The sequence below is a fragment of the Haplochromis burtoni genome, unplaced genomic scaffold (assembly GCF_018398535.1).
Source record: "Haplochromis burtoni strain Fernald_Lab_line unplaced genomic scaffold, NCSU_Asbu1 Contig_9, whole genome shotgun sequence".
NCBI lineage: Eukaryota > Metazoa > Chordata > Actinopteri > Cichliformes > Cichlidae > Haplochromis > Haplochromis burtoni.
In genome coordinates this window covers 2,349,802-2,364,418 of record NW_024582370.1, presented here as the reverse complement: position 1 = coordinate 2,364,418, position 14,617 = coordinate 2,349,802, and the positions used below count along the sequence as shown (strand labels likewise).

Sequence of the window (14,617 nt, the reverse complement as noted above, 5' to 3'; positions counted from 1 at the left end):
ACTATCCTTCCCACTCTTTCCCTGCTTTGCTTCATGCTGATAGTGCCCACTGAAATTCATCTCCATAATGGCACCACAAAGAAAAGATTACCCGCGCTGATTTTGTTAATGCAACTTGACTATTGTTTATGTGCTTGTAACAATTAAGAGTTAAGGGCACAGGAGGAAAAGGGCTGCATTAAGCTGCCCTGATCTGTGGTGATTTGTTAATGCTAGGTTTTCACCACTCGCCCACTCGCTGTCTGAGAGGATGAGCGAGTGCCGGGGCGGGAGGCTCATCCAAAATTGCTGTACTGTGTAACTTTGTAGCCAAGTGGGTATCTGTTGCAAAGCACTTCCAGATTTTTCTTAGTGTTGGTCGGTCACAATACAGAAAAGAGACAGCCCACATCATCTAAGAGGGCAACTTAAGAGAGCCATCTTTCACTATTAGTATTTGTACGGTATTGCAGAGTCAATACAGCTATGCAGCAATTTTTCTTTTTCAACTCACAGTTGGTTTCTAGATTAAGCAACTAATAAGTTGGCACAAGACTACAGATAACTGTCTGTCACTATTTCCTAAACCTAAGGTGACTTCATCAAATGTCTTGTTTGCTCAAGCACAGCCTAACCCAGTTTAGTTCAATTAACTATAATTCAAGCCAAGGAAAAAAAAGAGTTACTCGTTTGAGAAGCAGAAATCTTCAGCTGTTTAATGAATGCTAATAAACTTAAGCAATCCTCAAACTCTGTCAATATAGTGAATGATTAATTTTCCAAAGGTCAGTCTGATAAATCTATTGATTGCTGAACACGACATAATTTCACGTCCGTCCTTTTTTGTATGGTTCACAGTCAACCATTTGTTATTACCACAGTTAAATTCACTTATAGCTGATTGAATTATCTAATGACTATATGTGGGCACAGCTTGTCCAGTCATGTGGAGAGGGAAAACTTATGATTCACTGTTCTCATGAAGGTTTGAGTTAGATGTGACTGAATCAAAGGCAGGGACAGCTATAAGAGCATGTGACTGCCTGTCTCTATGCCAGGTGGGATAGACTCCTGTGGCTCCAAGTCCCCAAGTTGGTTAAGAAGATGGATGGATGGATGGATGATGGATGGATGGATGATGGGTGGATGATGGATGATGGATGGATGGATGGATGATGATGGATGGATGGATGGATGATGGATGGATGAGTCAAGAGTAAATTTACTTTAATTTATGTCTGAAATGCAAAAGCAGAGAAAAATGAGAAAGCAAATCTCTTCCCCTCTTTTCAGGTGATTGATGGAGATAGATATGCGCTAAGTGGTCGTCCACCAGAAGAAGTCTGCTCTAACTTCTGTTTATTGATTAGCTGAAGAGTGAGTGCTGCTGAGCCAACAAATCAGGCTAAAAGCGTTGGCTTTAATGGAGCAAACTTCACAGCCCCCTCCACTGTGGAGTTCCCTGTCAATCCCATGCCTCTCGGGATCATATAGGCAATTTAGGCATTACTGGACTCCACAAATAAAAAAGAAATAAGCAGACATGCAGGTGCCCATACGCTTTTTTTTTCCAGAGAGGCTCTCCTGATGGGCGCACAGGTGCAGGCTGTCAACCTGTTATCCAGAGTCATCAGCCTGTCAGTGTAACAATACACAGCATTAGAGGCGAGCATCCTGCTGCTCAGCACTGTGGCAAACATGTCAAATATCCTGCTGAGGTTGACAAACTTAGAGCTGCCATTCAATACTAGCACCTTGTGGCTTACAGCTCTGGGGAATTGTGGCAATCAACACATAGGTGCCCGCCCGCGTCATTGCTAACAACTCTTAACACAGCACCATACTTATCTTCTCGATTCTTTCTCTCTCACTCACTGCCCTCTCCACCTTATGCTCTTCAGCCTAGACTCAGCTGCTATATTACATTTCACCCACTCAGAGGAAATGGACACCCTTTCCATCAACCAGCAGGACCCGGTCTGCACTCATGTTCAAACCGAAAGAGCTGAAAGACCACGAGGCAAGTACCTGAAGCACATGACGGAAAATGTTCTAACCAAGGTGCTTTTTACAATGAAACATTTCAAATCATAAATTGTACTCGTCTTTTTCTGGCTTTTCCTTCAATCCTCCCTCCTTCCTTTCTTTTTCACCCTGACACCTTTTTCTCCACGATAAGTTCCTCCTTCTGCCACCCCGTTTGGCACTCTAACGCACTCTTACCCTCTGCATCTCTGTGCACTGCAGTGTTTTTCAGATAATGACTGGGAGCAGGACACTGCACAGCTCCCTCCTCTTATGCAATGGCCTCCACTGCACTGCCCCCGAAGCTGCTGAGTGCAGCACAAGTTCGACATGCAAAACAAGCTAGCAGAGAAGACAACGCTACAGAAGTAAAAAATAATAATGTTTTTAAAAAGTTTTTAATCCTTTTTTATTCTCCTTTCTTATCTTTGGTTTTGGTATTAAGGCTTAAGCAACTGAATCCACAACCTCAGGAATCCTCTGACAGTCTAAAGCAGAGGCTATGGGGTGAGCTGCTGGGAAGAGCAGGGATTCTGTATAAAGATTAAGCAGCAGAGGGGCAAAAGGATGCCAGTGTGATTAAAGTTAAGAAGTTCAGTGAGAGTATGGGAGGAAACACTGACGAGACGAGCGGAAGGAAGGCCATGAGGGCACAAGCGACATACACTTGAGTGCACATAAGCAGGAACTGTGCTGATTTTTAACTGTGGGCACTGCAACAAAGACATGTGCAGCAGCTCAACTCTTGTCGTCCTTGTGTGTGCCATATGTGAGTGTGTTCGTGTCAAACCTTTGGAGTGACACACTGCAGTCAGACAAGTGAACAGTGGCTTCCTGTCCTCCTACTGACCTAGTTTATACGCACACATCCACACACCACTGTTATTCCCAGAGCACAGAAGGAAATATGTGCTAGACACATCAAGTGACACGCAAACAAGCCATCAGAGTCAGTCTCCTGCCATCATCGCCCACAGCCAGACTCTGTGGCATATTCTTTATCAGTTTAATGCATCAAAGTGCTGCCAGTCACCAGAAAAACAAGACCGAAAAAAAACACGCTGGCATTAATCCTTTTGTCTGTGGAACAATGTGAAAGAGTAAATCAGACACTTCTCCTGATGAGGGATTATGAAACAGCTCTAATTGATAGTCAGATCTAAACCACTACTGCTGCCACTGACTGTGAAAATCAGGTCAGTGGGAGTATAGCAGTGCAGTCAAAGTGGCAGAGGTTGTGGATATCTCACCTGAGATTTCAATCAGCATTTTCTTTCAACTTGATTCTTAATTTGCAATTTTAAAAAAGAGGCTGTGACGGCAGTCTCACCACAGAGACTGTCTGCAAGCTCCCAGCAGTGTACAGTGAGAGACTGGAACCATGTTTGTGGTTAGTGGCCTTGAAAACTCCAGACATTCCTCTAGAACCACTTAGAGAGAGACTTGCCAGATTCTTGGCACTGCCTTTATTCATTTATGCTCTGGGGAACTAAACCTCCACAAGTACACAGAATCAAATACAGGGGATTAAGGTTGCAGTGTGGTCCATTTCACACAGATTTATTAACTAAGCACCACAGGATCAACAGGTATTCAGAGATGGAAAGTCCCATATTCACAAATCATGATCCAATAATTTAATCAAGAGCCAGAGTCAAGTCATTTACTGCCCCGCTTTCACTGAACTGTTACCAATGGAGAAACTTTCAAGCAACAGAAGCTCAGCTCTACTTACTCTGAGACAGTCATTCATTACACCCTGCATATGCAGTAACTGCTAAACTCCAGATCCCAGTTACTATGTAACTCAAGCTTTCTCACTCATTAAAGTTTAAAAAAATTCCAATTGTATGAAAGTGAAAAGAAAGATTTGAACAGTACAAGCCCAAACCTCAGTCACACTAGAGTTATGGTAAGATGGCAATGTAGCTGGGAAATATTGGTGTTTACCCAGTGAGTACGTTCAATTCTTTTATATTTGGCAACAAAATGCAAGTAGTCATGGCAACAGGTCACTTGGTGGGAAGCAAACTGTCTCCAAACAGTGGTGGTCTGACTCAAACTGACTGCAATCACTCTCAGATTGGTGAAGGTTTGCAAATAATTTCCTTCCAGTTTAATAAATGCAGACAATTTGGCAACATCTTGTTGTTTGTGCATCTCTTTGTAACAGGGGACTCGACTCCTCTGGTTGCCAACTGGTTTTATTCTGATCATATTCTTATTTAAAAGCAATGTTGCAGAGCACCTATGCCATTTTACAGTTAAATCGCCTTCCAACAATAATTATGTCACTAGTTTTGGAGGAATTTGTCAATTTCTGTTTGAGAGATTTAAGATTTTGGCTGTACTCTGAATGTAAGTAGTTAATTTGAATCTCTGTGCATGTGGACAGCAACAGGTTTGCAACAGATAGAACAGATTTGCAATTTTCGCTGATTTACTACATTTAATTACCCTTCTATCACAAACACATCAGCTGTAATTTCCTGAGGTGCATTCGATTGTCAACTAATAGCAGACTGACAGCAGACTGACTCCATGTTATTGCAGTTTTATCGCCATCTTGATGCACCAAAGTCCCCTTGAAGATCACTGACTGTCTTAGAAGTCAAGGAGATCACAAGTTTATTGTAAATGGTTGCAGTAATTTCGGTCTCCACCCCCTGGTTCCCCTGGTGTGACCGTAGCATAAGTAAAAAAAACTAATAAAGTCTAAATGTGCTATAAATGTTGCTTTTCAAAGTGCACAGCTTCAGTTTGAAGGCAGAAAAAGAGAACAAATGGATTTGATTTTAATAAATTCATATAAATACTTTCATTTCTTGTAGACCACATCTTTCACACACATGAACATCTCACCTCCATAGGTTTGTTTCTGAATGATGCCCACCTATTGACAGCCGTAACCTTTTCCCTATTTTTTCCTCTTATGATCAGTTAAAGTTGTGAGATGGACCAAATAAATCCTTGTCAGCTTGATACGTGATAAGCTTCTCAATATTTTCCCCTTACTTTGCATCTCAAACAATAGCCAACTCTAGTTGAGGGTGTTCGGACATGTTTTTTTCCCTTAAATAGATAAACTGTCAAAGTAATTTTCTCTCATTACTACAGTACTTTGTTTTTGGGGGAGCTTTCTCCAGAAGAAGAAGATATGAGATTGAGATCTGACAGAGAAGAAGAAAATATTTAAACAGACATCCTTTGTTTATCATGAATGATACCGTGCACGTTACATGTACAATACGAGGCCCAGAGGCTGAAGATCAACGCAGCAACTGCCTGTTTTGCTCTAGTAAAGAAGCGCTAGCACACCAAAAACAAAATGACTCATTATGCTTTTATTTTTTGATATTATTTGTATGTAATCTATCAATAATTATATTTGATTATATTTAGTGCTACATTTATTTTTACATTACTTTAACCCTGTAGCTGTTAAAGCTGGACAACATTTTAACTGTCAATTTATTGCTTATATTTTATATTATAAAATATCTGCCAATTTGTTCTTACAAAAATAATGGAGAAATGAATAGGAACTGTTTAGTAGAAGTATGCAGCAGCTTAAAACGTCACAATCACAATTTTCTTTTCCCAAAACAAGAACTAAAAAAACCTAAACTGTGAAATGGATGTTTTCCTGTAGGTGGATATATATCAACCGCTCGTGCTCCCAAAGTAACCATAAGATTGTTCAGTCTTTATATGAGGTGCACTGAAAAATGCTTTGAGGCATTTTGGGAAAATGAGGGTTGGAAAAGTACTTAAATGACCTTGCAGGCGCTGCATGGCACTCTGATTTAGTGTGTGTGCAATTGTGTGTATATCTTGTGCCAGTGTGCGTGTGTGTGTATGTATGTATGTGCACCCGGATAATCACAGTGATGATCAGCACTACTCTTTTTACCCTTTTTAGCAATAGGAAGCACACACCCTGGGTACTGTCGGTCATCACTATGATTATCTAGTCACACACACACGCATTCACAGACACACACTCACTCTAAAAAAAAAAGTCAGAGAACAAATGGCTGGCACTTGTGTTTGAGGGTAAACAAGGCTGCCATTTAGCCTGAGGTGGTCGAAAACAACGAGCAAATTAAAAGCGATTGTGATTTCATATGGCAGTGCCAGTCAGGAGGCCTCCAAGGAGAGCTGGAGACAGAGCTGCGATGCACGCTGGGTCGCGGGTATGTGGAGCCTCTCCTTTGGCCCCAGTCTGCCTGACAGCTCCAGTACTGTGCTCTTGCTGTTTGTCGCTGGCTGTGCACAAGGTCAGTGCTCTGCACTGCAAGTAACCATGACGGCTTTATAACAAACTGAGTCAACAATGTGAATTGTTGATTTGACACAAAACTGTCTAACTTCTCTTGTCTCAGATATGCTCTCTCATAAAATTATATCCTGAGCATCCAAGCGTTCAGAACATGTTGTGTATTTGGAGCAAGCATGTGAGGTTTGTGTGCAAAAACAAATATCTCAGCTTTCATTGTAATGGGGCACACAGTTCCGACCTCGAGACCTAAAGATGTGCTGGCATAGTGATTCTCAGTCAGACTTGATGTGCTTTCCAGACACATATTCTCATTCCTTTCCATAGCTCTCCACCTCTCCCCACTCTTATTGCCATAGCAACTAAACCCAGAAGGAGCGAGAGTGAGGGACAGCCGCACAAAAGATTAGCCATCAGCAAGAAATCAACCTACACATGTGGGCGCACGCACTCAGTCTTGTTTTACATAGCAATACACTCGTGAACATATACCTGTCTGTGACACACACACACGCTTGCACGTGCACACACACACAAAGCACAATGATTACTGTAGATTTGCATCAATATTCATACAGTGACAACCCAGCAAATGTTTCCCTGGCTTATGCTTATTAGTAAGACAATGCCAGAGGCACAAAGGATGCTTCTGAAAAGCTTATTCTGAATTCAAGAAAACCATCTGCAGCTGTCAGCTTTTGTCTCTTTTCGATCAGATCCTGCATTTTGAGCAAGAGCTCTCCATATGGCTGTTAAGAGGGCATCTTATGAATACGCAAAATCCATTTGAGTGTTTGAGGGCGACCCGAGGCACAGTTCCACCTGTGCCAAATCCATCAGGTGGACAGTTTTCCTGTAGGTTAACGAAACTGAATAATTAACGTTAAGTAAAGCAATAGAAAATGTGCAAGTGTTGAGTATACTGCCAAATATATATAATACTGTGAACTATTAGCTAGTGTAATTAGATTGTTACGGCAAAAGCAAATCTTTAAAGTCACACTCAGACACTCAAATGTTTCTAAATTTGGCATTTATAAAGTAACAGCTACAGTAGTCTTAGTTTGGCTGCTACAATGTAAATTTTGCACATAAATAAAAACTTATTCTAAAGATTTGGGGGGTTATTAAATACACATTAGGATGTTTTTACATTTTTTAAAATTGTTTTTCTCTTGAGTCCACCAATGTGGCTTTAATCCTTACGTATTGGCTGCAGGCTATGAACAGAAAGCTGTGTCTATAGTAACAATCAGTGGTGCCTGACTGACAATCAGTGTGTTGCTGGCCGATAAGAAGGAAACAGGTCAATTTTTGGTTTGCTGTCTTCTCCAGTCCAGTGTAGAAGGCAGAAACACGGGGGAAAGCTTATTTAACAATGCAAAAACTTTATGGAAGTATTTGCTTGTATCTTTTGCTTTTCTTAGCTGTGGATTCCCAGTAAAAACATACAAGTTTGTTTATTAGTTTGAAAAGAACTCTATTTTGCCCAGTATTCATTGGGATTTACAAATGCTTAAAGGGACAGTACACCTCTAAATTATTTTTGCTTATATTTTCTACATTCTGTAGAATTATTCATGCATCCAGGTTGTTTTGATGTAAACTTGTTTTGACATAACTGCCTGCTGTCAGCTATATTGGAACTAAATCAAAGTGACAAATAATTATTTGGAAAAAATCAACAGCAATTCAGCACAAAAAATGCACCAACCCTGCTGTGAGCGCTTTCATATAGAAACTGCAAAGTGTGCAGCTAGCTAGCATCACAACAGCAATAATCATAGCTTGTCCCATTGTGCCTAACACAATCCTCTTTGCAGATGTGCTTCTTTGTGCAGAGTGACATGGCCCAGGTATGATTCAGTAGATGGATAATAGCTGCCATTAGAGTGCTCAAAACAATGTTCGTGCATTTTTTTTTATTGACTAAGCAGGTCAGCTTTTTAAACGTATGAAAACATAATTTCCATTATACTGAACAGATGACAGACATCGCTACAATCAACACTTCTATAACTGGTCAACTGACGCCAAAACGGGCAAAAGAAAACATTTAAATTAAATTTTGGTGTGAACTGTCCCTTTAAGATACCCCAGAGACTCTTGTGCAACTGATAAACCATGAACTCGCAGAACTATCCTCTAGTGAGGCGCAGAGACAAACATGATGGCAAATTTAGGTTAGAAGTGAACCAAACAGTAATGCTCTATAAGCTGATCCCAGGCTGCGAGGAACTACAGTCCCAACAGTAAATTTGATTAAACACAAGGTAAGTAAGATGCTCAGCTCCTGTGTTGCCTTGCCTTGTGCACTGTTTTGGAAAGTTTCTCACTGAGGCCTCTGTGAAGTATTCTCTGGAGAGAACTGCAGAACAGAGCAGCCAAAATCTCTCCACTCTGACAGCCAGAGGGGACACGACAGCAATCATTGCAGTCAACCTGTTGCTAAGACTTACAGCAAGCATGTTCCAATCTCGCCAAATGAAAAGATGCACAGAGTCAAAAGTTGAAACTTTTTTCACACCACTCACAAGTCTTTATACTGCGGCTGCTGTTTTGAAAAAAAGAAGGAGTAAAACTCCATGAAAGCAAGAGCTGAGTATTAGAAAAGCAAGAGCAAACATTATAGCCTCCCCCCCAAAAGGAGGCAGGTATAAAAAGAGCCATATGGACTGAAAGTGGGGGTAGAATCACGGGGGGGAAGTCGCTGCTCTCCCCCTCTGCACTGTTGGAGAATTCTTTCTAAACAAGGTATGGAATGCACTCCTGTGTTTCATAATTTGTTCCCTCATTCTTCTCCTCTGCACATTTACAAACAGAGTCCTAAGGAAGAGAAAAAAGGGAAGGAAAGACTGTGGGAGCCTTGCAAATATGTCAGGGCAAGGCAGTTTAGTAGAGCAAAAAGGAAATGACAATGAACTGTGAAAGAAAGGGATGTGGTAAAAATACATTATCCATATATAAATGTGTGTTTGTTTTAAAGGAGAAAGGGCATAGATAATAAAATAATTAATAAAGAGCGGGAGTTGAAGGAGAGGAGAGAAATGAAGAAGAGAAGCAGGAGGAGAGAGAAAATGAGAATGCCCCAGGAGTGATCTTAAAGCTCCACTTGGTCTTCGTATTCCAAGCCAGCAGATCACGCAACATTCAGCTCAAATTCAGGCTGGCTGATTTCTTCATCCAGCTGGGGAGCTTCGCTTTTGCAAGAGAGAAACAATATGGTGGAGATCGGCTGGGAAGGAGGCTGGGGGTTTGGTGGGAGGGCAAGAAGAGATGACGAGGTGGAGGGTGGGCTGGGGTGCAAAGTTTAAAAATATCTCAGAGTGCTGAACACAGAGCTGAGCCACAGCAGTCTAGCATACCTTCAATTTCAGCTATTTTTGTTGCTTTTTCCATAATGTCTGAAGTCTGCCTTATAAGCTGATGACAACTAAGTTTCTCTAGCTGAGACATAAAAAGACACACTGGTCCCCCCGCCCCCCGCATTTGCCAGCAGTGCTGCTTTCTGTCAAAAGCACTCTCAACTTGTTATCAAAATGTATTCGTACATCGCGGGGTCCCAGGTTCGCTGCGGGGATCAAGTTCTTGTCTGACGGCGGCCAAACTGATGAAATGTGAAAGCGCGTGTTCTTGAGCAAGACACTGAACCCAACCACCTCGAGGTCTGCAGCACATCATGCACTCTGACTAATCTGTGAAGGGACAAAAATAAATGTTCGGTGATTTATTCTATTTTACGAGCTGCGTGTTGATGCCGAACATTGTGGAGCAGCTAAATTTTAATCGCTGCCTGTCATGTGAGATTATTGTGAGTTTTTGCTTCTTATTTTCTCGATGGCTTGAATGCGCAGCAACTGTTTACTACGGCTGAATGCAGAACCGTGGCAGCGATACAGACGATGCAAGTTGCCCCAAAGGCCTTTGATGCTAATCATTTTTTCAATTTGAAGCTAATTTAAACTTACACATATATCAGTGTATGTTTTGGGGTGGTTTTTTTTGTTTTTTTAATGATTGTCTTTGGTTTCGTTCGCCCTGTCTTTGCCGTTCAACCATGTAAATATATGTGTGTGTCTGTGTGTGTGAGCGTATGTGTCATTGCTGTGGGGGATTCTTGTCCTAACACACTGCATGCATGAGTCAACACCAGCCCCCAACACTCACAAATAGACACGCTCTCAGATGCAAAGGGAACACATATAGATGCATATGCAAGACAACGCCGACCCTTTTCCTTCTTTGGAGGATCATTAAAGAAAAGGAACACAAAGAAATAAGTGACAGTAGCAGAAAGGCAAACATACTTATGGAGACACCGACAGATCCATAGATGGAAACAGTTTTATTATTGCTGTTGTTGTTGCCCTACCCTGACTGCTGCCATGTGACCTTTACCCTCTCACACACAGGTAAAGCTGCTTGTTGCCTCAGTTGTGGAACAAAGCAGGTGAGGAATATGTTAATGAAAAAGAAACCATCCATCCATCCATCTTCTTCCGCTTTATCCGAGGCCGGGTCGCGGGGGCAGCAGCCTAAGCAGAGAGGCCCAGACCTCCCTCTCCCCAGCCACCTCCTCCAGCTTATCCGGGAGAACACCAAGGCGTTCCCAGGCCAGCCAAGAGATATAATCTCCCCAGCGTGTCCTGGGTCTGCCCCGGGGCCTCCTCCCGGTGGGACATGTCCGGAACACCTCACCCAGGAGGCGCCCAGGAGGCATCCTTGCCAGATGCCCGAACCACCTCAGCTCTTTCGATGTGGAGCAGCAGCTGCTCTACTCTGAGCCCCTCCCGGATGGCCGAACTTCTCACCCTATCTCTAAGGGAGAGGCCAGCCACCCTTCGGAGGAAGCTCATTTCTGCCGCTTGTATCCGCGATCTCGTTCTTTCGGTCACTACCCACAGCTCGTGGCCATAGGTGAGGGTAGGGACGTAGATCGACCGGTAAATTGAGAGCTTCGCTTTTACACTCAGCTCCCTCTTCACCACGACGGACCGGTGCAGCGTCCGCATTACTGCAGCTGCAGCCCCAATCCGTCTGTCGATCTCCGGCTCCCTTCTCCCATCACTCGCCAACAAGACCCCGAGATACTTGAACTCCTCCACTTGGGGCAGGAACTCGTCCCCGACCCGGAGTGGGAACCGGGAACGAGTCCGGGAACAATGTGGAAAAAGAAACCACTGAATAACTGAGACATATAAATGTGTATAAAAAGTACTCTTTCCCATATGGTCTGCCTATTACAGTATCTGCCTCTAAGTGTGATCTTAACTCTGCTCCATCCTTATCTTTGTTTGGTTACTGTCTGACAGTCTGCACGTATGTGTGCTAGATTTACTTGAGGGTGCATCCCAAATAGCATTAGATGTGTGGGAGGCTGTGCCACAGAAAAGATAAGACGTGTTAGCTCAAATTGCATGGGTGTAATTCCTAACATTATCAGTGTGTGTGTGTGTGTGTGTGTGTGTGTGTGTGTGTGTGTGTGTGTGTGTGTGAGGAGAACATTGATGGTTCCATCATCAGTGGTCTTTACAGCATGTGAATTCCTTCCTCTGATTGCAAGATTTGAAAGTTCGCTCAAAAAGGCGTGAACAGACGTTTGCAGTCAGGGCCTTGTCAGTGCTTGTCCACTTGTCCATTCCACCTCTCCTTTACATATTACAAAATATTTCCCCAAACTCAAACTCTCTGTTCAGATAAATCATTTGATAAATAATTAGGTTACCTGCTTTTATGCCGTCTGGGCTGTGAATTCAGCTCACCGTGGACAATATAAGACAAAGCATACCATCTGTTTTCAAATGGTTTGTCAACAGTCTTTGCTGGGAAGCAGGCCCCACTAATGGCCCTCTGGAAGCCAATCTGCTAATGCGCTGTGCAGACTACCGCTGGTATCAGAGCTAAAATGATACATGCCTTTCTCTTTCATTAAACCCATCTCCCCACCTGTCCATCTTCCTGCCCTCTCCATCTCGATGAGTAGTGCCCAGATCAATAATCCCAGCTCTTCTGTCAGACATTTCCTCCAACTCTTCCTACCTTCTAGCGCTCGTCGGTATTGCGATAAACACAAATCCACACACAGTGCAAATAACACCCATTCACACATTCTTAACTTAATAAGGACTCCGCTGCCCCTGCACTCGTGTCACTGGATATTGATTAAGATGTGAAAAAAGTCCGGCAGGGTAGCCAGCATGATGCCACATTGATTCAGCTGCAGTCTCTTTCTGCATATAAGCAAACGGGTCAGATTCAGAATTAAAGACTGTCCCGTGCGACTCATTTAGTCTGTGAGCAGCTGAACTTATTTTAGCTTACCCATTGAAAAGTCAAGTGTGAGTATGCTGGTCTAAGCGATAGGCATCCACTAGGAACACATATGGTGTGACATAATAGCATAGTGCATGTGATCACCCGGCCTGCAAGTAAGTGCCATTACGCCTAAGTAGGGGAATGAATCACACCGCACATGATAGTTTCCTCTTAAGTCAGTCATCAGGCTTTTTTTTTTATTTGGAATCAATGAATGATGGAAATGCATCGGAAACAGTTGCGTCCAAGACAATAGAGCAAAGACGGCCTGTCATGATTTTAAAAAATGACAACAAAGAGGAAATTCTTTTGTTGCTATTGATATCAGACTTAGGGATGTGGGAGCTAATAGTAAGCTGCCGCTCTGATTATCTCAGCTAAGACAGTGCAGGCACCACTTTGGGCCTTTTTTGAAAAAATTTATGCTTTAGACAAATAGATGGTAATTGATACAGTTACGTGCCTCACCTGAAACAACAATGTCTTGGGAGAGGAACGGAAAAAAGTCTGCATTATTCAGTATTTGTCCTGTAGACGCCACAGTAAAAACAATGGGAAAGTCAGATATGTGATATCTCACAAAAGTATGAGATACAATTATAAAGAAAGGAAAGAATCGAATAATATCAGGTTTTTTAATAGACAGAGAGAGAAACAGTTTTTCAATAATATAAAAGTCTACAGCTGACCCTGGACCCCCATGTTTTAATCAGAGAAACTGCTGTGCAGATTAATGGAGAGAGCAGTACAGTATGTGAGCACAAAAGCCAGCCGCAACATGAAAAATGTGCTTTCTTCCACGAGGAGGTTTTATAGAGCACACATGGCTTTTACAGACAGGATAGAGTGCTCATATTTCTCTTGTTCAGCTTGCAAAATAGAAATTTAAAATCTCATCTTTTCATAGTGGACCAAAGTACACCCCCCCCCCACCCCCGCCAATACACTAAAATATATTTAAGGAAATCCTGACTGTTGGGATAATGTTCTTGCTATAGGTTTATTGAGAGTTCTTTTAATAGCCTGAAATGTTTCATTCCTCCAGTCCCCCACATGTTTATATATTTTGATCTAAGTGTGTGTATTTGCTATGATAACATGGTAGAGATGCAGAAGGGAGCTGCAGGCGATGGAAAAGGAGAATATCTATTACATAAGAGATTAAACTGAAGGAATCTAAGGTATGCATTCAACAATGCTTGCCAGCAATATGAAAATCTACTTTATGAAAGCCCCCCCTGCTAAGTACTGAACTTCAAAGGGTATGTCCACTGTTTACAACTTTGATGTACGCTTGTAAAAGGGAACAAACGCACAGCGTGCCACCACAGCATAAAATCGTACACTGCTATTAGACACCGCTGTTGTTTTAACTTTGCCTTGGAGCCACAGTGGCAGAGGTCATGCATGTGTACAAGATGGCAAAACGAACAGAGAAGAAAGGCCAAAAGAGGTAGGAACATTAAGACGATTTTTTTTCCTGCTCTAAGCTCAAGGTTACACCGAGTCCTGAGTTTTGTATAAACTACAAACAACCACGGCTGCCTATGGACGACTGTGCCTGCTCATCTGACTTTGTTGTTATTACATATCATGCCACCTGCTGCTTTAACTCAACACTACTCTGGTGGACCGCTGCTATTTATGTTGCACGTCATTACTGCAAACGGAGGGGAAGACAGTGACAGGGGTGCTGCTGGGGATTGTTGTCGTTTTCTTCTGCTCCCCACTGTTTTGGGTCGAGGAATGTTTCAGCGTAGCACAGCCACCCCAACCCCCGACCCCCCCGCGTGATTCATTCATCCACGTGCCGCACATAACTGAGTGACATGAACTCGTCATGATGAGGACAGTCACCTTCCAAATCACATGCAGGCTCTTTCCCTCTTCTCTATCCTTACTGGAAGAATGCATGATCCATGTCCTCCTTCCGGTTCCTCACTGAGCTGTGCTCTGTAGAACTTTTTTCACTTGCTCTGAAGTTTGTGTGTGTGTGTGCGTGCATGCATGCGTGCGTGC

General features: G+C 42.6%; 1 protein-coding gene across 6 annotated transcripts in view; it reads right to left on the bottom strand.

Moving 5' to 3' along the window:
- arhgef25a (Rho guanine nucleotide exchange factor (GEF) 25a) overlaps positions 1 to 14,617 on the bottom strand; it is a 42,636-nt gene that overhangs the window by 16,653 nt on the left and 11,366 nt on the right. The window lies entirely within an intron of this gene.